Source organism: Colobus angolensis, unplaced genomic scaffold (assembly GCF_000951035.1).
Source record: "Colobus angolensis palliatus isolate OR3802 unplaced genomic scaffold, Cang.pa_1.0 Scaffold5, whole genome shotgun sequence".
Taxonomy (NCBI): Eukaryota; Metazoa; Chordata; class Mammalia; order Primates; family Cercopithecidae; genus Colobus; species Colobus angolensis.
The window spans coordinates 20,496,106-20,518,480 of record NW_012118487.1 but is presented as its reverse complement, the minus strand read 5'-3'; positions in this window follow the sequence as shown (position 1 = coordinate 20,518,480).

The window sequence follows — 22,375 nt, the reverse complement described above, 5'->3', positions numbered from 1 at the left end:
TTCCACTTTTGCCAGCAGTAGGGTTAGCAGGACCCAGTTGGAAAGCTGAACTTACTCACCTACCTGTGTTTATATAATTCAATAAGGGGTGCATACTAAAAAAAAGATTTATATAATTCAATAAGGGGTGCATACTAAAAAAAAGATTAAACATTATTTTGTGGTGTGTGTGTGTGTGTGTTTGTGTGTTTGTGTCGCATGTTGTAATAGGCTTCTGAACTCAATCGGGACTGATGGACTTAATCGAAGGAGGGGATGAAAACACTGCAAGGAGCACTAGGATGTAATTGGGCTTCAAAAGTAATGATCTGAGGCTGACAGCCACCATGACTATGACACATCTTTCAGTTTCTCTCTACACATCGACCTAATTTTCTTTAACCATAGGCAACATCCTCCACATCGTTGAATGATATGATATGGAGCCATCAATACTCCCATGTACTATATCCATTCTCAGGGAGGGCCTAAGTCTTTTCTGTTAAAAAGAAAATAAGTTACATATTCCAATTGAACAGCTAAGGAAGAAAGGTATCAGAAGAGGGTGGGATTAGACATTTCCTGTAAAAGGAGATGGAGAAATGTGTGACACACAGTCCCATTTAAGTCATTTACACATGCTGTTTTACGATTTCCTAAGGCAAGCTTTTTAGCTTTTTTGGTTCATTCCTCTTCATGAACTACCCCCTTACACAAGACAACATACCTTTTTTTCTTTTTCTTTTTTCTCTTTTTTGAGACAGAGTCTTACTCTGTAACCCAGGCTGGAGTGCAATGCCGCGATCGACTCACTACAACCATGGCCTCTGTGTTCAAGCTATTCTCCTGACTCAGCCCCCTAAGTAGTTGGGATTACAGGCCTCTGCCACTATGCCTGGCTAATTTTTGTGTTTTTAGTAGAGACGGGGTTTTACCATGTTAGTCACGCTGGTCTCGAACTCCTGACCTCAGGTGATCTGCTCGCCTTGGCTTCCCAAAATGCTGGGAATACAAGCTTGAGCTACCATGCTTGGCCAACGTATTTTTTTCTAACTTTAGGATAAGGATTAAGAGATTTGTAAGTCATAGAAAGAGATGTGTCTCTTGAACCTAAATAGCCCTTCCTCTAGGAAGCCTTCCTTGATTCCTTTCATCTTGACTGGCTACTCTCTGCTCTCTCTGTTTTCTCTGTGCATATCTATGTTCTAGTACTTATTGAAAGAGTGCCCTAAAATTTTGTCCATTTGTTATATTCCCACTACACTGTATATTCCTGTTCGAGAAGAGCTTGTTTAATGAGTTCTGCATGCCTTGGGCCCAAAATAGGTGTTCAACATAATGAGTGAGCAAGTCTGTGACTAGAGATAAGAGAGACTGAATTAAATTTTGAAAAGGTGATCTTATTGATTACATCATATGTAGTTTTCCTTTTTAATACTTTTTGACTCTGCCCTAGGTCTTCACCTAATATGAGTAGACATGAAAAAAAATCTCAGTCTTCTGGTGACTTTCTTTCGACAGAATCCAGACAGCTGAGGTTAAATAGAACATGCTTAATGAAAAGATTGGGGAAACTCATGAAGTATCCAGGAGAGCCAGAAAAGCATTCTTGAAGACTAAACTTTGAAAAACACTGACCTACCCAGAACCATTCCTGTGAAGATTCTGTCATTCTAGTCACTTCCACCATCATTGACAGAAAAATGTGTTCTGAGTTATGCATGCTGCATGACATTTTGGAATGTAATAGTGTCTGATCCATAGAGCGTGACTTCAACAAGACTGTATAAGCAAGCTTCTAACTTCTGTCTTGGATAGGCTGGGCCTGTAAGAAAGTTCCTTAAACAGAAGATTCTTCAAAAAATACCACAAAATATAGCAAATATCCACCACAGTTAGAATAATCCAAAAATACTGCCTTAGAGATTACATTCAGAGTGATGATTTGACAAATTTTCAGTCGTTGCATAACGTTGGGTAGAAGCTGGAGAAATACTTGGTGTAAGAAATATCTGTAAGGAAATTTCTGGCTCAGTTGAATGGATAACAACAAATGTAAAGTATCTTCTAACCTAGAACTTCTGAATCTATATAGTTTGTAATCTGTCTAGCCATCTTATTAGAATATCTCAGCCACAAAGAACTAATTCATCCACTAACTCTACTAACCTTTTTTGTTAGAACTTCTTTTAGTGATGGTGTCAAATCCCAAAGACAAACCAGTATACAAGTATCTATCTGCATGGGTACAGAGACACAGACAAACACATAAAGTCAAATAAACACTTGATTTTCTTAGTCAAACAAATTTCATTTTGGTATCCGGTCCAGGGAAAATTTTTAAATATCAAAGTGAAAACTCATTTCATATTATTTACAATAGTGACTTGATCCTAATAACTTGGTAAGTTTTGCCTTCTATTTTGTATGACTTTTCTGAAAAAGGGAAAAAGAATTCCTCATGAAATTATGATACTTACTGTTAACTATTCAAATTGGAAGATTTATATTTAAAAATTCTAAAAATGGGAGTCGGAAAGGAATAGGCCATAACATAAAGGAAATACTTCCATTTTTGAAGTGGAGTTTGTAGAGACAGGACACAAGTCCAGCCTCATTGTTTTGTGAACAAAGAAGTTGAAGGCCAGAGAAAAAATGTTACCACAAACTATAAAGTTAGTAAGCAATACAGTTCCTCAGGTAGCACATTTTCCTAATCATGGCATAATAGAAGAAGGATAGCAGACTGTAGTTAAACCTGGGGGATCAAACATAGGCATTTATCTCTGGCTCCTTAGGAAACCTCTAAAATGATAAAGCAATACAAATATTTCTAAATGCCATAGAAAAAAAGAGCAGGAGAAGAGATGGCAGAAAACTGTAGGGGTCAACATTATTTGTAAATCAATTAAATGGTAGGGCTGGAGTATCACCCAGGGCCTTTTGATTTTATAGGCTATGAACACTCCATTACATTAGATGTTTTACTGTAAATAACCCTCATGTGAGAGGACTTTTGTTCTCAGTTGTCTGCTTATGTGTAAAAGTCAACACCTACTTGGCAGTCTTTCCCTCTTTATAACTAGAGAATTAGACTAACTAAACAATGGATTTTCAAGTTAGAAGTACATAAATACATTTTATTTTAGTTACACTAACACAAAGCACAAAAACTCATATACACCCAGACACAAGTTTCGCAAAAACAACTCACCCTTACTACATTGATAACAATATTCTTATTGCCTTGATATTTTCTATACTGTTATTTCCAATTGTGCTCATTTGGTTAAAGTGGTTGGGAGTTTAACCAACTGAATGCATTTCATAGTTCACTAATGAGCTTGGCATGCAATTTGATGTAGCAGGAATTACAGGTATGCACCACCACAACAGGCTAATTTTTGTATTTTGAGTAGAGACAGAGTTTTACCATGTTGGACATGCTGGTCTCAAATTCCTGACCTCAAGTGATTCGCCCACCTCAGCCTCCCAATGTAAGATAAATCATTCTACATACATAGCATTGCAATAACAGCATTCCCTTTTCTCCCACTTCTTTATCTTTTTGAGCTTTTTGTTAATTTTACCTTTCACTTCCATATCTCTTCATTATACATTTGTTACTACTTTTTATTTTTCTATTGTTCGGTATTCTTTATTGATTCTCCTTGCCTCCTTCTCTTCTCTACTCCTTACCAATGGCCCACACACCCCCATCATCCCAGCACCAGTGTATTAGCCCTTTGATAATACATATATATGGCTTTTGCCTTCATCTCATGAAGTAAATGCTTTTCAGAGTTGAACCGTGTAATAAGTTGTAACTGCTTTTCCTTTCTTGCAAATTTTTTACTGTTGATGTTACTGTTGATGTTCTTTTTAGATCTTTTCAATTTTTAACATGTTTTAGCTTTTAACCAATTCTCTAAATCCTCTCTGAAAATGTACAGAGAAAACTGCTTTGCCAGCTTTTATCTTTCTGAGGAGATCGCATTCGAAGCCACTCCCATCTGGACGGTTTGTCTTTGTGTGTAGGTTTGGCACACAGTTGTCCTCCTGGGATCGACCTTCACCGTCACCTTGCTGAGTTCTGATGCCTTCTTCTGCCACAGACCTCCCGTCCCCACACCTGACATGATCCTCTTTCTCAGAATTTGCCTTTGTTTGGTGGAACGCAAATGAAGTAGACCATCCAATAGGTCCCCTTATGAGTGCGCAAGGGTAGTAAAAATCTTCATTAGCAATATTTTATTAGTGATTTTTATCCCAATTTTCTTGGTTCCCCTTTCCTAGAATTCCTTTAATTTGTGTTTTTAACTTCTTGAACTTTTCAAAAAAAAAGTCTTTGGCCCACTTTTATGTGTCTGTTTGCAGTTTCTCTACTCTCAGAGAAAATAATTACCCTTTTCTCTGCAAAGGCAATTCCTGAATATTATGTTGAGATAAGCCTTTCTGATATACATATATACATATACATATATATATGAACACATACATGTTCAAGAGTTCTTTGCTTCCTCTGACAGTCCTCAGTTTTACTGTACTCTGTTGTTGATTGATGGTTGCAATATTTTTGCCAGTTTTTCCAAGGATGCGAACTATAGTTTTTGAATGATTTTTAAAATCCTCACAAGCTTTGTTTCCTCCATGTTACTTTCTTCTGTGTATCTACTTTCTATGTTTTATTTCAGATGCTTCCTCATATTTCAGATAACTCTTTCTTTTAACTAATATACTGACAATATTTTGACTATATAATAGGGCTTATATATTCTGAGCATTAACCCAGGGGGATCTGATTTGGTAACATGCTTCTTAAGTGAATTTTCAGCCAATCCTCTTTATTTTAACCCTCTTCACTTACACATGAAGAAGTAACTGGGTGCCATTTGTTTTGTAGTATTCTGGGGATGGTTCAGGGTGATTAGGGTTTAATCTGCTTTCCTGTTTACCTTCTAAGGACTCTGTGTTTTGGGGTCATTTATTATTTTCTCTCGACATCTGATGTTCATCTTTGGCATTCTGTAGCTGATGTAGCCTGTTCTATTCTTCCATTGTTCATTTATGCACCTTTAAAAATCTCTTTATCTTCATTTTAGTGTGGTTCTTAAGAGAGGGTGAGAGTTAATAAATGTATTCTATTTTCCATATTTCCTGAAGTCTTCTTTTAATATGAAATCATTTTTAATAAAATAAAATACTTGGGGGGTTTCAGATTGAATCACGTCCCTATTTTTAGATTAGTTCCACCTATTCATTAGTTTATGAGGAGAAAATGATTTATAATTCTCTGAAATTATTATGAAACTATTGATGTTTCAAGATGGAAACACTGAAGATGAGATTTCAGTTTAGTTTTACAAATTAAAAAGCTCACATAAACCACGCAGAAGGTCAATGTTGTCCATCAGAGCCACGTGAGTATTATGAGCCCTGAGTTAAGCTTACCTTTCTTACCTTAAAACAAGACAAAATATTCCTATTAAATATTTCAGTGGTAAAACGAGTCTTCCTGAAACATTTAATAGAACATCCTTTGCCATTGGGAGAATCTTCCCCCTTTGAAATCCACTGTAAAATGCCTTTTATCTTACTATAGGACAAAGGAAATCATATTGAGAATTTGAATATTAATAATCAATTAAAATGACATCACAATACTACTATAAGGTTAGAAAATAGATAGGTTCTACTGTGTAAGTTCTTCAGGCAGATGTTATTCACTGCCACTGCTGTCTGGTAAGCTTTGCAATATTTTTATCAGCCTCACAAATAACTCTCTTGCTGTCATACTGGCCTCATCACACTTCTTTTACATATTGAGTTAGATGACAATCAACTCAAATTAGTCCTTTGAGTTCACATATTTTGATCAACAAATAATAGTTCATTAAATTAAAACAAAACAGAAGAAAACTGTATTTGCTTCAAGGGATAAAAGAAATACAAGAACAATGAGTAGGGACTATAGAAGCTATGTATGCATGATTATTTCCAAAGACAAAGTGATACATATCTACTATATAAAAATTCATAATATGTCAATACAGTGCACAATATTTCACACTCTCAAATGTTGTAGGTGAGTAAAAATGAATCCACTGGTAAATTCAGACTGGAAAGGTTCAAGTATAATAGGAGTTTGGGAGTTTGTGCTTCTGAAGAGAGAAAAAGGGTCTTTCATAGGCATGGTATTACTGATCACAGTTATGCTAAGTGTATTAATTTAATCTCAAGACTTATGAATGGGAGAAACTTTTGAACATACTTAATGTTGCTTCAAATATTTAATAATCATTATATTTCATTATGGTGGTTTTTAAAATATATGTCTGCCCCTAAAATTTGTGGAGTCTGGGGCCAGAATACATACAAATAGAGGTCTATATATCACATGCCTAACATTTTGAAATTATTAATTAAGTTATCGTAAGCTGTATTTACATTCTTATGCATAATCTGCTTCCTGTGGATTTCCCTGATGACGTCAAGACTAAAAGAAACATACTCAACTCTGGGTCCCCCGCCACCACTCACTGAACTCTCTGGTTGCAAATTGAAGGTTTACCTATGTTACTCAATATTAAAATAGTAAAAACTAAAAGAACTTAAGAAACCACTCCTTTCAAATTACAAAATCATGAACAAAGATTACATAATTAAAAAGATAAACTAAATGAAGGAGCAAGGAAGTTTTGAAAATAAAACAATATATAATACTAAAATTAGAATACAGGCTTAAGGTCAACTAAATTGATTATGAAATACATGTTAAATGTGATTAATTCATCTTTGTAAGAAAAGATTATCAGATTTTATCAATAAGTAAGATTCAAATTGACTATATCAACAAATTGTCAAAAAGAAAGAGTGATTCAAAAGGTTGAAATTAAAATGGGAATAAAACCAGGTACCTACAAGGAAAAGAAAGCATGGGTTGATATCTTAATATCAAATAAGATCTAATTCAATAGAGAATTGTTTTTTAAAGTTATATAACCTGACAAGGCTGTATAGCTATATATAGCTTGATGGGAATATTTAATGTTATTGAAGTCACTGTTAGAAATATCCAAATAATTACAACAAATAATATTAAATATGTAAACTAAAGAGTAAAGGCAGTGCGTGGGAAATTAGTAGAACTTTAATAATACTAAAATATTAGCTCATATTTCTTAGCCCATGACCAATCATGAAGGAAAGGTATAAGAATATGAAGGAGATAAATAAGAAAATATTTAACAGCTGACAAAACATATATTAGGATGAAGTTTGAATGAATATATTATAGAAACCCAAATTAACAGTGTCCTTATCTAGCTAGTATAATAGCACATAATAGAATCTCATACGTAAGCATGTCGCTTAAGGCGGTGTCACATTAATTGGAAACTAGAAATTCTTCCAGCTCTCTGATCCATTCCAAGATAGTGGCCTTCACGTTATCCAAGATGACTGCTGGATGTGCAGACATCATATTCGAGCAATAGAATTGAAGAGGGAGCAAAGAAAGGTATAATAAGGGTATATTTTTCAATATACATTGAATACGTATGGTTATTGGTCATTGGTCAAAACTTAAGCATGGGCCCACACCCAACTGCAAGCAAAGCTGAGGAATGTAGTCTTTCAGCTTTGGCAATGTGCTTAGCAAAACGCCAAATGGTTTTCATTAAGACAGAGAGAATAGATATTGGGTTGCATCTATTTACCTATGATCAACTATCCTTTGGGCATCTATATGTCCATGTGTTCTTCCATGCTTGCAAAATACTCAGTCCTTCGTAAATGAGTCAAACTTTTTCCCATCAGCTTAAATTTGGGTTTTCTGAGCAGTGTGCCATCCTCTCCATCAATCTAAGATATAGCTACTCATATCCTAGCAATCAAATAATAGACATACTATCTTCCCTCCATACATCCAATGTACAATGACAGATGAGTAACAGAATAACCAAATAAAAATTCCCAGTTGTAAAAGAAAAGCACAGAACTTATTGGTCAATAACTGCCAGCACTAGAGTTTTTTCCTAAAGGATTAACTGATTTGATTATTCAATATACCTATTTATATTTCCTCTCTGGGAGAAAATATCTTGTTTTCTTGCAAGGTTCTTTCCTCTGACAGGTTTTTTACTGTAATTTATCCTCCCTAGCCAACTCTAGGGCAGATATTGGTACTGGAAAAGGCCAGGGAACCAGAGGAATAGTTTAAGGGCTTACCACCACAGGCTGCTTGTTGCTACCCAGACAAAGAGTGTTTAAGTCTTCAATTAATTTTGAGTTGATTTTTGTTTATGATATAAGATAGGGTCTCAATTTCTTTTTTTATATGTGGATATCTTGTTTTCCCAATATCATTTGTTGAATAGATTATTCTTTTGCCATTGTGTATTCTTGGATCTCTTTTCAAGGGTCTGTTGACTACATATATATGTGGGTTTATTTATGGGCTCTCTATTCTGTTCTATTGATCAAAATTTCACACCAAAATGGAAACAATCAGCAAAATAAAAAGGCAACCTACAATATTCACAAATGGTATATATGATAAGGAGTTGATTTCTAAAATGTTTAAAGAATTTCTACAAGTCAATAGCAAAAACTCCAAAAAATGATTAAAAAATAGCCAGTGGGCTTGAGCAGACATTTCTTCAAAGAAGACATCAAATAGCCAACATGTATATGAAAAGGTGCTCAACATCATTAATTTTCAGATAAATGCAAATCAAAACTACGATCAGATGTCACATCACACCTGTTAGGATGTCTATTGTAAAAGAACAAAGATAAGTTTGCGGGAGTTTGTGGAAAATTGAAACCCTGTTTATGCACTATTGATGGGAACATAAAATGGTGGATCATCTACAAAAAAAAAATACGTACTTTCCTCAAAAAATTAAAAATATAGTAAGTCACATAATTCAGCATATAATTCAGCAATCTCACATAATTCAGCCACATAATTCAGCAATCTCATTTCTGGGTATACATCCAGAAGAACTGACATCAGGATTTTAAGGAGGTATCTGCACTGTCATGTTCATAGCAGCATTATTCATGATAGTCAAGACATGGAAACAGTACAACTCTATTAATGGATAAATAAAGAAAATGTGGCATATACATAAAATGGAAAAATATTCAGTCTTAAAAAGAAGGAAATCTTGTCATTTGTTACAATGTGGATAAGCCTAGAGGACAGTATGGAATGAGAAACAAACCAGGCACAGAAAGAAAAATAGATAACATATTTCCACTTACATGAGGTATCTATAATGCTCAAACTAGTAGAAGCAGAAAATACAATAGTGGTTTACAAGGGCTGTGAGAAGGGAGAATGAGGAGTTGTTCCATGGGTATAAATAAAAGAGAAAGAGAGAGACAAAGATATGACTAACCTTAAATACGTAACTTTGAAAAGTACACATTTTTTATAATGAATGAATTAAGCGATTATCTCATAAAAACTTATAAAGAACCAAAAAAGAACAAAAGAAACCCAGGAAAGCCTATTGAAACTATAAAGCAAATACAAAAATATTAATTTTAAAAACACAGAATTCATAAATAACTTTAGAAATGTTTGGGTAAAAATGGAAAACATCTAAGTAACCTAATCTCGTAAAACAAACAGAAATAATGTTCCAAAATTGGTCTCTGACTATACAAATAACTGCATATTCTGAAGAAAACATGTTAATAATACAAGTATCTTTAGCCTTTTTGTAGGCAAATAAATTTAAATAATTTAGAAGAAACTAATGATTTTCCATAAAAATATAAATCACCATTACTGATCATAAAAACATTTAAAAAATTATAATCTATACTAAAAGTGGTAACTGGCACAAATGAATTTGAAAAAAAATGGCCTGGTGGGGGTGGTTACATAGAAGAATTTTCCTCAAATCTTCTAGAAGCAGATAATTGTAAAGTTATGTAAGTATTTGAAAGTTAAAGAATGGAATCTTGTGGGGGTCAGCATAACACTGACTTAAAAACCGAATGCCTCACTCATCATATCAGAATACATCTTGGGTGTATCAAACATTTAAATTATACAGACAGAATCTTTAAAAAATGTTTATTGACTTTGTAATCTTTTTTTTTTTTTTTTTTTTTTGACAGAGTCTCCCTCTGTGGCCCAGGCTGGAGTGCAGTGGCCGGATCTCAGCTCACTGCAAGCTCCGCCTCCTGGGTTTACGCCATCCTCCTGCCTCAGCCTCCCGAGTAGCTGGGACTACAGGTGCCCGCCACCTCGCCTGGCTAGTTTTTTGTATTTTTTTAGTAGAGACGGGGTTTCACAGGGTTAGCCAGGATGGTCTCGATCTCCTGACCTCGTGATCCGCCCGTCTCGGCCTCCCAAAGTGCTGGGATTACAGGCTTGAGCCACCGCGCCCGGCCCTGACTTTGCAATCTTAGAATGAGGAACACATTGTTTAGCATAACCAAAACCCAGAAAGCAAAAACATCAAAACAGTTAAATTCAATAGCATTAAAAGAAAATAATTTTAGGCAAAACAAATTAAAATAAGCATCTAAAACAAAGGCAAAATAATAGCAAAAACTGAGAGAAAATATATTTGATACACATGACATAGGATCAATTAATTTATTATGCAAGAAAAATAAGAAAATGTTTTACAATTCAATGGAAAAAAAGATTAAATTGATAGGTGCAAAATAGAAAAGATCTAATTTAAGTGAGTTTAAAAAATTTACTTAGTGCATCAAATGTTAAACAGAAAATAAATATTATCACGCTTTAAGCATTCAATAAACGTTAGCAAAATCTATGGACAAAAGATGGGGGTACTTTTTAAAGAGTTCCTTTAACATTTATAATATGACATAATATAAACTGCTCAGTAACTCAAAAGAGAGGGAGGAAATTAGTTTATCTACATACCTATTGAAGATATTAGTGTGTCTTTCAACTAACTAATCTTCTTTACCAAGTTTCTGTACCATTTTAGAATTTTCTTCTTATAAATATTTACTTTTTTCTTATTTTTTGGAAATGTATGGTATTGCTGTTCAGGGTGATGCTACTGTTATTGTTAATCCTGTTTCAAATATTGTTTCTAATTGCTTGTTGATGGCTGTAGTAAATCAAATAAGTTAACTGTAAATAATGACAGTTATTTCTTCGTCATTTGATGAAGTTATCTCTTGTAGTTTACATGACTTTTTCATGAGTTTTTTTTTTTTTTGAGGTGGAGTCTTGCTCTGTCGCCCAGGCTGGAGTGCAGTGGCCGGATCTCGGCTCACTGCAAGCTCCGCCTCCCGGGTTTACATCATTCTCCTGCCTCAGCCTCCGGAGTAGCTGCTGGGACTACAGGCGCCCGCCACCTCGCCCGGCTCGTTTTTTTGTTTTGTTTTGTTTTGTATGAGCCACCGCGCCCAGCCTTTCATGACTTTTTATGTTTTTAAATTGGGTAGGATCTCTAATAAAATGCTAAGTAATACTGGTGAAAGGAGATTATGGTGTTTTTTCCTCTATTATGTGATGATAATTTATCTGTTGTCTTACTATATTTTTGCTACTATAACAGAATACTTGAGACTGAGTTTAAGAATGGCAAAAAAATTCGTTTCTCCGATTTCTTAAGACTGGGATGTCCGAGATCAAGGTGCTGGCAGGTTTGCTTGTCTGGTGAGGGTTGCATCCTCCAGAGGGAAGAAACACTGTTCCTCATGGAGGAAGCTAGAAGGGCAACAAAGCAAGCTAGCAGAATGCCGCATGAAGCCTCGTTTATAGGGTCTTAATCCCATTCATGAGGGATAAACCCCTCAGGGTCTATTCACTTCTAAAAGCCTTATGACATTAGCAACACCTAAATTTTGGAGAGGACGTATTCATATGTCAGGGAGGACATATAGTACTCACTATTTCTTCATTAAATATAATGATGGTTATAGATAACTGATTTTTATGTTGACATGGTTTTCCATATAAATACAACAATTTTCACATAGTTTTATCAAAAGCTTTTTAACTTCACATGATTCTCCCTCTTCTCTCTCAAGTTTTCATGTGGCAAATTAAATGAACAGACTTTTTATCACATGGGGATAAACCATGATCAATTATGATTTATTAATGTATTATGTAATTCTATTTTCTAATATTTTAGTTTTAGATTTTATTTCCACAAGGGAGATTTCTCTCCAGGATTTTCATGTTTAGAATTCAAGTCAGAATCCTCCTTCACGTGTATCAAACAAATCAACAAGGAAAAAACAAATAATCCCATAAAAAAGTGGGCAAATTCCATGAAAAGGCATTTCTCTTTCAAAAGAAGATACACAAATAGACAACAAATGTATTAAAAAAAGTTCAATATCACTAATCATCAGGGAGATGCAAATTAAAACCACAATGAGATACTACGTTACTCCTGCAAGAACGGCCATTATGAAAAAAAAAAAAAATGACGTTGGTATGGATGTGGTGAAGAAGGAACCTTTGTACATAGCTGATGGGAATGTAAATTAGCACAACCTCTGTGAAAAACAGTATGGAGGTTCCTTAAAGAATTAAAACTAAATCTACCATTCGATCCAGCAAGCACACTGCTGGGTACCTACCTAAAGGAAAAAATATTATTATATGAAAAAGATACATGTACATACATGTTTACTGCAGCCCCAGTCACAATTGCAAGATATGGAACCAAATTAGGTGGTCATTGATCAACGAGTTGATAAAGAAAATGTGGTATATATACACCATGGAATACTACTCAGCCATAAGAAGGAATTAAATAATGTTTTTTACAGTAACTTGGATGGAGCTGGAGGCCATTATTCTAAGTGAAGTAACTCAGGAATGAAAAACCAAAAACTGTATGTTCTCACTTTTAAGTGGGAGCTAACCTATGACCTTGCAAAGACATACAGAATGATGTAGTGAACTCCAGAGACTCATAAGGGGGATGGTGGGAGAACAGCTGGAGACAAAAAGCTACATATTGGTAAAATCTCAGAGCTGCCACTATATAATTAATCCGTGTAACCTAAAACCACTGGTACCCCCAAAGCTACTTAAATTAAAAAAATTAATAAATAAGAATTCTTCTTCACTTACAGACTGAACATGGAAATATTTTTGCTTTGTACCATGTTCTTAAGTAAACTGGTAGAAAACTGGTAGTGCCAATTGTTGAGGCAGATTAAATAGAAGTAATTCATAACATTATTTTGGTTTGTTTTTTTTTCAGGTGGTAGATTTCAGAATACCTTTTATGAGTTTTGATCAATTCAAGTTTCTACTTCATGAAATTACATTTCCCAAGAAATTTATGTATTTTTCTAGTCATTTGCATTTATCTAACTCTAGTTATACAAAATATGCTTCTAGAATGTTTGTATTCTAAATATATATTTTAGTCTTTTTTTGTGTTTCTCATTTTGTTCTTTAGTTCTTTTTCATTTGTGATCATATGTTCCAGAGGTGTGTTGATCCATTCTTCTTTTTCTTGTATATTTAGTTTTATTTGTTTTATTATTGTGATTTTTTGGAAATAATTTTGTGTTTTTTAAAGTTATTTTTGTTTTCTAATAAAATTATTCTTTTTTTTTTATTTCTAGTGCATTCTCTTAAGGTTCAAACTTTCCCTCTGTTTACTACTTTGAGCACATCACACAATTTTTTGTATATAATGATACATTGTCATTTAATCCTCAATAATTTTTAATTTTTATTGTTTATTCTTCAAAAAGTTATCTAGGTGTATGTATTTTTAAAAAACATACCAGTAGATTATTTACTTGAACATGTATATTCTTTAAGTATTGACTCATATTACATAGATTGTAGCTTGAAATAACTGATTTCAAATTTTGGATGGGATTTTCTTTGTGGCCTACTACATGATCATAGTCTGTGAATGTTCAATGTTCTTTTGAAAATAATAGATTTTTTTCTGTTAATTAGAGTTATATGTGTATATCTCTATAGATATATTATATATGATCATGTTTGAAAATTTTATTTTCCAAAACCTTGCATCCTTATTTGTGTTTTACTAAGCCATCTGTTGTTTTCTGAGAGTTATGATACTGAGAAATTGTGATTTTTGTTAATTTCTTATAAAATTTCCATCAGGTTTGTTCCACACGTAAAATTGATGATGAGTTTTGCATAATACTTATATTTCAAATTCTAGCCCCAAATGTGCCATCAACTTTTGAATTCAAAACTAAGTCAAGAGTTTACCTCCTCAGTGTCCCTTAGCAGTAAAACAACAGATGAAACCAGATGAGTTCTAAGGGTCCTGCCAAACCTGTCATTCTTTGACTTAATTTGTAACAAATTTTATTTTAAGGCACCTTTGAGAACCATTTTTTCACAGTAAGTTTTTTCTCTTTACCGTAAAAATTAAGGAAATGCATGAGACCTAAGGATCAAAGTATTGGTCCTCGTGGTGAGGAAACTCCTTTCCCATCTGAACTGAACTTAAATACAAGCCTAGAAGGAAAGCTTGTAGAATTGGCATCTTCTCTCTGTGAGACTGGGTTCAGGTCTCCAGAAACTGCATGAGATGTATCACCAGTTAGAGTAAGAATTAGTCTTCGCCAAAAGACACTGGAATTGAATTTTTCACCCTATCAGTATATTATTAATATTTTTCATACCATTAGAGTCTTGAACATATAATTTTAAATGATTTCATAGTATTACTTTATATGACTGTGCTATCTTGAAATTAATTCCCATTATTATATCTTTGCATTGTTGCAAATATTTTCTACATCAACATAACTAAATTGAACTTTCATGGTTATTTATCCCAGGTAAAACTAAAAAGGTTCTGAATTTTCTACAGTTATTAGTAATTATCCTGTAGCAACTTATTTTTTATGCCAGCTGTTGCTCTTAATTTCATTGCATTGACCAGAGCAACCTAATAAGCACTTCATTGATAGAAACACGATTATCATAGAATGCTTAGTAATTCTTAAAATTGTCTTATGGGACCGATTTAATTGCTGCAAGTAGAAAGCTTCATCCATGTCATGGCCTTCTCATGTGTGTGTTTGTTGCTAGAAACATGATGAAGTTTAGTAATTTATCTTCAAAAGACATGAAATCAACACAAATAGACTATTTTTGGCATACTCTACTGTTTATGTACAGTGACAACTAAAGACTACGAATATTTCAGAACTTAGATTTATTTTAAAACTGCATACAATATATTCCAGGATTTAAAATGTTTAGCAAAAAAAGTGAAGAAAATACCTACTTGGACTAAAGGAAAGTATTGCAAAAAAAAACTAATAAAAGTTTTTTCTCTTTACCGTAAAAATTAAGGAAATGCATGAGACCTAAGGATCAAAGTATTGGTCCTCGTGGTGAGGAAACTCCTTTCCCATCTGAACTGAACTTAAATACAAGCCTAGAAGGAAAGCTTGTAGAATTGGCATCTTCTCTCTGTGAGACTGGGTTCAGGTTTGAATTACGTTTTAACAACCAAAAGCACATCAGAAAACAAACAAAAAAAAAATTAAAATGTTTGTTTTTCTGAGTATTTATAAAACATTATATCTCATTTATTCAGTAAATCACCTTTGTGACTTTGGGAGGCTGAGGCGGGCGGATCACAAGGTCAGGAGATCGAGACCTCCTGGCTAACGGGTGAAACCCCGCCTCTACAAAAAATTAGCTGGGCATGGTGGCGGGCGCCTGTAGTCCCAGCTACTCGGGAGGCTGAAGCAGGAGAATGACTTGAACCCAGGAGGTGGAGGTTGCGGTGAGCCGAGATCGCGCCACTGCACTCCAGCCTGGGTGACAGAGCGAGACTCCATCTCAAAACAAACAAACAAACAAACAAACAAACAAACAAAAAACAGAAAAAAATCCCTTTCGTGATTTTATGATTATTCTCACTATTTTGATAAATATTTTTTAAGAGTAACACAAATATACTTGACAAAAGCAAATGTGATTGACCATTCAAATTGCCTAAATGCTGAATTATTTTATGGTCAACCTGATTATCTTACGAAATTAACTATTTACCCATTTTTCCATTTGTCCCGATAATACTCTGTCTCTAATCCTGTATCATACACATTTCTGTTACATTCGGATTAGAGACCAGTTTTGTTCTTAAAGAACTCCAAGAACAGTTTTTATGTCTTATTTTCACACTGAAAATCAGTCACATTTGCTTTAGCCTCAAAGAGCATGTTTATGTAAAATTAAACAAGCGCCGGCAGTGAGCTCCACTGATTTTTTTTTTTTTTCCTAAACAGAAATGGGTTCATAAGACAAATACTTTCTTGTAATCAATATATCATTTAAAAATAAAAGCTATGTTTTTCAGTCTGACACCTCATGTTAAACTTAATAATAAAATACAAATTAGAGGTAAAGATAAAGTGTGTAAAATTATCTTTAGCTTTCCAGGGGATTCTGTTTTAACATTGCAAGTAGAAACATTCACGTGTCTCTTAAAAGCTTCTATCGTGGCCGGGCGTTGTGGCTCAGGCTTGGAATCCCAGCACTTTGGGAGGGTGAGGTGGGTGGATAACGAGGTCAGGAGTTCAAGACCAATCTGGCCAACATGGTGAAACTCCATCTCTACTAAAAATAAAAAATAAAAATAAATTAGCCAGGCGTGGTGGCGGGCACCTATGTAATCCCAGCTACTCTGGAGGCTGAGGCAGAGAATTACTTGAACCTGGGAGCTCTGTCTCAAAAAAAAAAAAAAAAAAAGGAAAGAAAAAAAGCTTTAATCATTTGTTGCTAAGTTTATTCTGGAGAAATTTCCTTTACACATTGAATATTTCATGAACTTATCACATTTTGTAGTTATAGTCCAAAATTCACTAGAATATCACTAACTGGCTATATGCTATGTCAACAATAGCAACAACAGCAAAATTTCATCAACGACCTGAATTTTCCATTTTAAGTCCAGTGAAGTAAAGTTGCCTTGAAATTTCAGAAAAAAAAAAAATCATGACTCAGTGGTGATTGCCCTTTCTGCTTTCTTTTCATCATACTTTCTCAATTACGACTCTGCTCTTACAATTTAAATTTTCAAACCCTTTTTTAAAATTCAACTCATTACAGACTGGCTTAAATCCTTACCACTTTACTAAAAATAGTAGCCTAGGTTTCACATTATTTCCCACTATCTATAAACTACTTTATCTTTCTGCAGCACTTGACACAACAAAACCTACTCATTCTTGGCTTACATAAAACCAATCCATTCTGTTCCTTCTCAGCACTTACTGAATCCTTCACTCTCTCTTTTTCTGGCTTGTCAACTTGTTCTCTCTTTTTTTTTTTCCTTTGAGACAGAGTCTTCCTCTGCCGCCCAGGCTGGGGTGCAGTGTTGTGATCTTGGCTCACTACAACCTCTGCCTCCCGGGTTCAAGCGATTCTTGGATTACAGACATACACCACCACGCCTGGCTAATTTTTGTATTTTTAGTAGAGATGGGGTTTCACCACGTTGGCCAGGCTGGTCTTAAACTCCTGGCCTTAAGTGATCTGTGTGACTGGGCCTCCCAAAGTGTAGGAATACAGGTGTGAGCCACCAACCCAGCCTTCAACTTAAGGTTAAATGCTGGTGTTTCTTAGATTTCTAAGGTAGACTATTTTTTTTCCTCTACATATATTTACATTCATTTCTTATTGGATCTTAGATATATTCACTGCTTTTATGTTTCTTCACCTGAATAACAAACATGCCTACATAGTCTATATCAAACTGAAATCATCGCTTTATTTTAAATCTTTTCTTCAGTATTTTTCCTGAATAAATACCTTTGAAGAGCTTTAAAGTTATAGAAAAACTGAGCAGAAAGTACAGAAAGTTTTCATATATTCCCTCCCCAATACTCCCCAATTTCTCCTATTGACATTTTTCATCAGTGTGGTACATTTGTTACAATTGATGAGCTGATACTGATGTATTACTATTAACTAAAGTCCCTAGTTTACATTAGGATTCATTCTTTGTGTTGTACATTTTGTGGGTTTTGAAAAATGTGTCATAACATGTATCTGCCATTACAGTATCATATAAGATAATTTCACACCCTCAAACTGCCCTGTGGTATACCTATTCATCCCTCCTTCCCGACTCCAAAAACCCTGGCAACCACTGATCTTTTTTACTGTTGTCATAGTTTTGCCTTTTCAGAACATCACCTAAGTGATACCATATAGTCTGCAGTTTTTTCAGGTTGGCTTCTTTCATAGCAATATGCATTTAAGATTCTTTCAAGTTTTTTGTAGCTTAATAATTCATTTTCCTGTCTTGCAAAATAATATTCAATTGTTTTCATATACCACAATTTATATATCCATTCACTTATTCAAGGACCTCTTGGTTGCTTCCAGGTTTTAGCAATTATGAATAAAGCTGCTATAAATATTTCAGTGCAGGCTTTTAATGTGGACATTAGTTTTCAACTCATTTGGGTAAATGCCAGAGTGTGATTGCTTCATCACATAGTAAAAAATGTTTGGTTTTGTAAGGAACTGCCAAACTATCTTCCAAAGTGGCTATACCGGTTTACACTACCACAAGCCATAAATGAGAGTTGCTGTTGCTACACATCCTCACCAGCATTTGCTGTCATTGGTGTTTTATATTTTAGTCATTCTGATAGATGTGCAGTGGTATTCCATTGTTCTTTTAATTTGCAATTCCTTAATGACATATGACATAGACCGTCACTTCATATGCTTATATGCAATCCATATATATTCTTGGTGAGGTATCTATTCAGATCTCTTTTGACCATTTTTTTGGCTGTTTCTCTTTTTATTGTTGGATTTTAAGGATTTTGTGTATATTTTAGACAGTTCTCTGTTATCAGATATGTGTTTGGTCAATATTTTCTTCCAGTCTCTGGCTTGTTTTTTCACTCTTTTAACAGTGTTCTTGGCAGGGCAGCAGTTTTAAAATTTTAATGAAGTTCAACTTATCATTTTTTTTCATGGACCATACCTTCAATGTTATATGTAAGAAGTCATTGCCAAACCCAAGATCCTTTTAGGTGTTAAATTAAGTTTAGTTGAAAGCTACCTTCTTACATATTTTAAGTGCAGCCTGAAGGTCTCTCTGTACATAGAAAGAATAACCTAACTGAATGTGTAAGCAGACTGAAACCTTCCCTTGTACCAATCACCAAGCTTCAGTCAGTCAGTGGCAGTCAACTGTTCAAACCATGCTCAAACAAGGCAAATGCTGTGCTATAACTAATCTGGCTATTTGTGTACCTCACTTCCATTTGCTGTGCCTTCCTTTCCTTTTTCTGTCTGTAAATCTTCTTCGACAACATGGCCGTGCTAGTCTACCTCATCCCATTTTGGTTTGGAGGCTGCCCGATTTTCCAATCATTCTTTGCTCAGTTAAACCCTGTTAACTTTAATTAGTCAAAAATTTTCCTTTAAAATAGGATTTTTAGAGTTTTGCATTTTACCTTTAGTTCTACAATTCATTTTAAGTTCATTTGTTGTGAAAAGTATAAAATCGATCACCTTTTTACATATGGATGTCCAGTTGTTCCAACATTGTTGACTGCAAAGTCTATTTGTTCCAACATTGTTGACTGCAAAGTCTATCTCTTCTGTATTCGATTGCTCTTGCTCCTTTGTAAAAGACCAGTTAACTATATTTGTGTGGTCAATTTCTTAGTTATCTATTTGTACCACTGATCTATTTGCCTATTCTTTCACCAATACCACACTGTAATTATTACTGAAACTTTAGAGTAAGTTTTGAAGTCTGGTAATGTCAGCCTTCATTATTTTTGGCTATTACTTTGGCTATTCTTGGTCTGTTGCCCTTCAATACTTTTTTCTAACAATGACATCAAGATACATCCATTCTTAATTTTCTTCTCTTTATCTTCACCCACCAACATTGACATCACACTCTTGTGAACCCAATCATCTCTTCTGAAATTGTATAAAATCTGCTCTCTTATGTGTCATCACACTGTCTTCATTCAAACCCGTACCTTTTATCTGTAATAAGTCATCCTTCGAGCTATTATTGGTATCAGTCTCTTCGCTTTGTAGTTTACCACTATGTTATTGTCAAAGATGTCATATGTTTACAAATTGTGGTAATGCTTGCCTCAATTAGCAAAATTAAATTCAGATCATATGAAATATTTATTGAGTTTTAACAATTACATACTTCCTCTAGTCATGATCCCAGTGAATATTTAGAAAATGTTAACCTCTCCAGAAAATCCCCCAAAGGGCACTTCCAGTCAATCTTCATCTCTCTTAACAATCCACTATTATGTTTTATATATATATATATTATATATATATGTATGTTAATAGATTAATGTGGCTATTCTTTAACTTCATGTAAGTAAATTCATACAGTATATACTCTTTTGTGGCTAGCTTTTTTGCTCAGCATAATGTTTCTGAAATTTATTCATGTTGTCCCATTTTAAAGTAGGTTACTCATTTTTATTACTAAGTAGTATTCTACTGTTTGCATATATCACAATATGTTTGCCTACTCTGCTATTAATGGACATTTGGATTGAATACAATTTTTGTCTATTATAAATAATACTACTGTAAAATTCTTGTGCCATATATATATTTTTTAAATATATATATATATTTAATATGTGTGTGTGTACATATATATATTTACATTTCTGTTGGGTTAATAAGTAGGAATAGAATTCCTGGGTCATAGGGTAAGTTTATGTGTTTAATATTGTAAAAAGCTGCTGAACACTTTCCTAATGTGATGTGCATTTTACACTCCCACAAGTGTTTGAGTGCACCAACGACTCCCATATTCTTGTCAACTTTTCATGTCATTAGTCCTTTTAGTTTTTGACATCTGGTGGGTGTTTAATAGTATTTCGTTGTTGCTGTCAGAATGACAATTTAAAAATTAAACGAATTCATACCGTCTCTTCTTGCAAGACCTCTGGTGACTTGGTAGCTTCCTGCCGCTTTATAAAAGAAAGTCCCTCTCCTCAGCATCACAAAAGAGTCTTTCCCGGTGCTCCCAGAACATACTGTGTCATGGGATCATATTTCCATTCCCATCTTTGTCTATTTTCTTACTCTGACTCTTCTGTTCTCGATGCAAGGATTAAGCATTCCTTGAATACTTGGTGCCTTCTCCTAATTCTGTGCTTTTGTATAAGCTGATTCCTCCCCATTGGAGGCACTTGTTTTTGATACAAAATAATTTTTATTCAACCAGCTCAGATGCCCCCTTTCTCTGGAAACTTCTTCTATCTCTCTATGCAATGCTAGTAGATACTCCTCTCCATGTTCCCAGGAAAATATTGTATCGTGTTCCCATGTTTTTATTTTAGCCTTTATACTTTATTTTAGTTAATTTTTCATGCCAGTAATTTCACCAGATGACAGCAATGTCCCTAAAACCAGAGTGTCAGAGGCGTGTGAACCAGAGCAACTCCATCTTGAATAGGGGCTGGGTAAAATGAGGCTGAAACCTACTGGGCGTCATTCCCAGACGGTTAGGCATTCTGGGTCACAGGATGAGGTAGGAGGTCAGCACAAAATACAGGTCATAAAGACCTTGCTGATAAAATGGGCTGCAGTAAAGAAGCTGCCTAAAACCCACCTAAACCAAGATGGCCATGAAAGTGACTTCTGATTGTCCTTGCTGCCTTACTCCCACTAGGGCTCCGATAGTTTACGAATGTCATGCAACATCAGGAAGTTACCCTATATAGTCTAAAAAGGGGTGGCATGAATAATCCACCCCTTGTTTAGCATATCATCAAGAAATAACCATAAAAAATGTGCAACCATCAGCCGTCGGGGATGCTCTGTTTATGGAGTAGACATTCTTTTATTCCTCTACTTTCTTAATAAACTTACTTTCACTTTACTCTATGGAATCACCCTGAATTCTTTCTTGCGTGAGATCCAGGAACCCTTTCTTGGGGTCTCATTCAGGACGCCTTCCCTGTAACAAGAGTATATGAATAATTTAACACTGCGCCCTAAGCTTCAGAATAGTAACTATCAGTCAAGACCTATTTATTAAAAGACAGAATAACATGTTTGCCATCTTCTTTAGTCTTCAGTATGGGAAGAATGTCCCTGTGTTTCACAGAGAAGGGAGAACAAAACATTTTCTTTAAAGGAATGATTTTTGATTTTTTGCTCTATGTTTAATGTCCCCCAAAATCCATTCTCCAAAAATATCCTAACTTATAATTAAATTCTATGTGTTTGCCACAAATTTAGTTTAAAATACACACTGGTTGCTTTAAACCAAAATTTATTAATGAAAACATAACTTTAGATATTTTAATTGAGCCACCTGAGTAAAAGAATTGGTAATCATATATTAAATTATATCTTTAAGATCTTTGGCTTTTTCATATATCA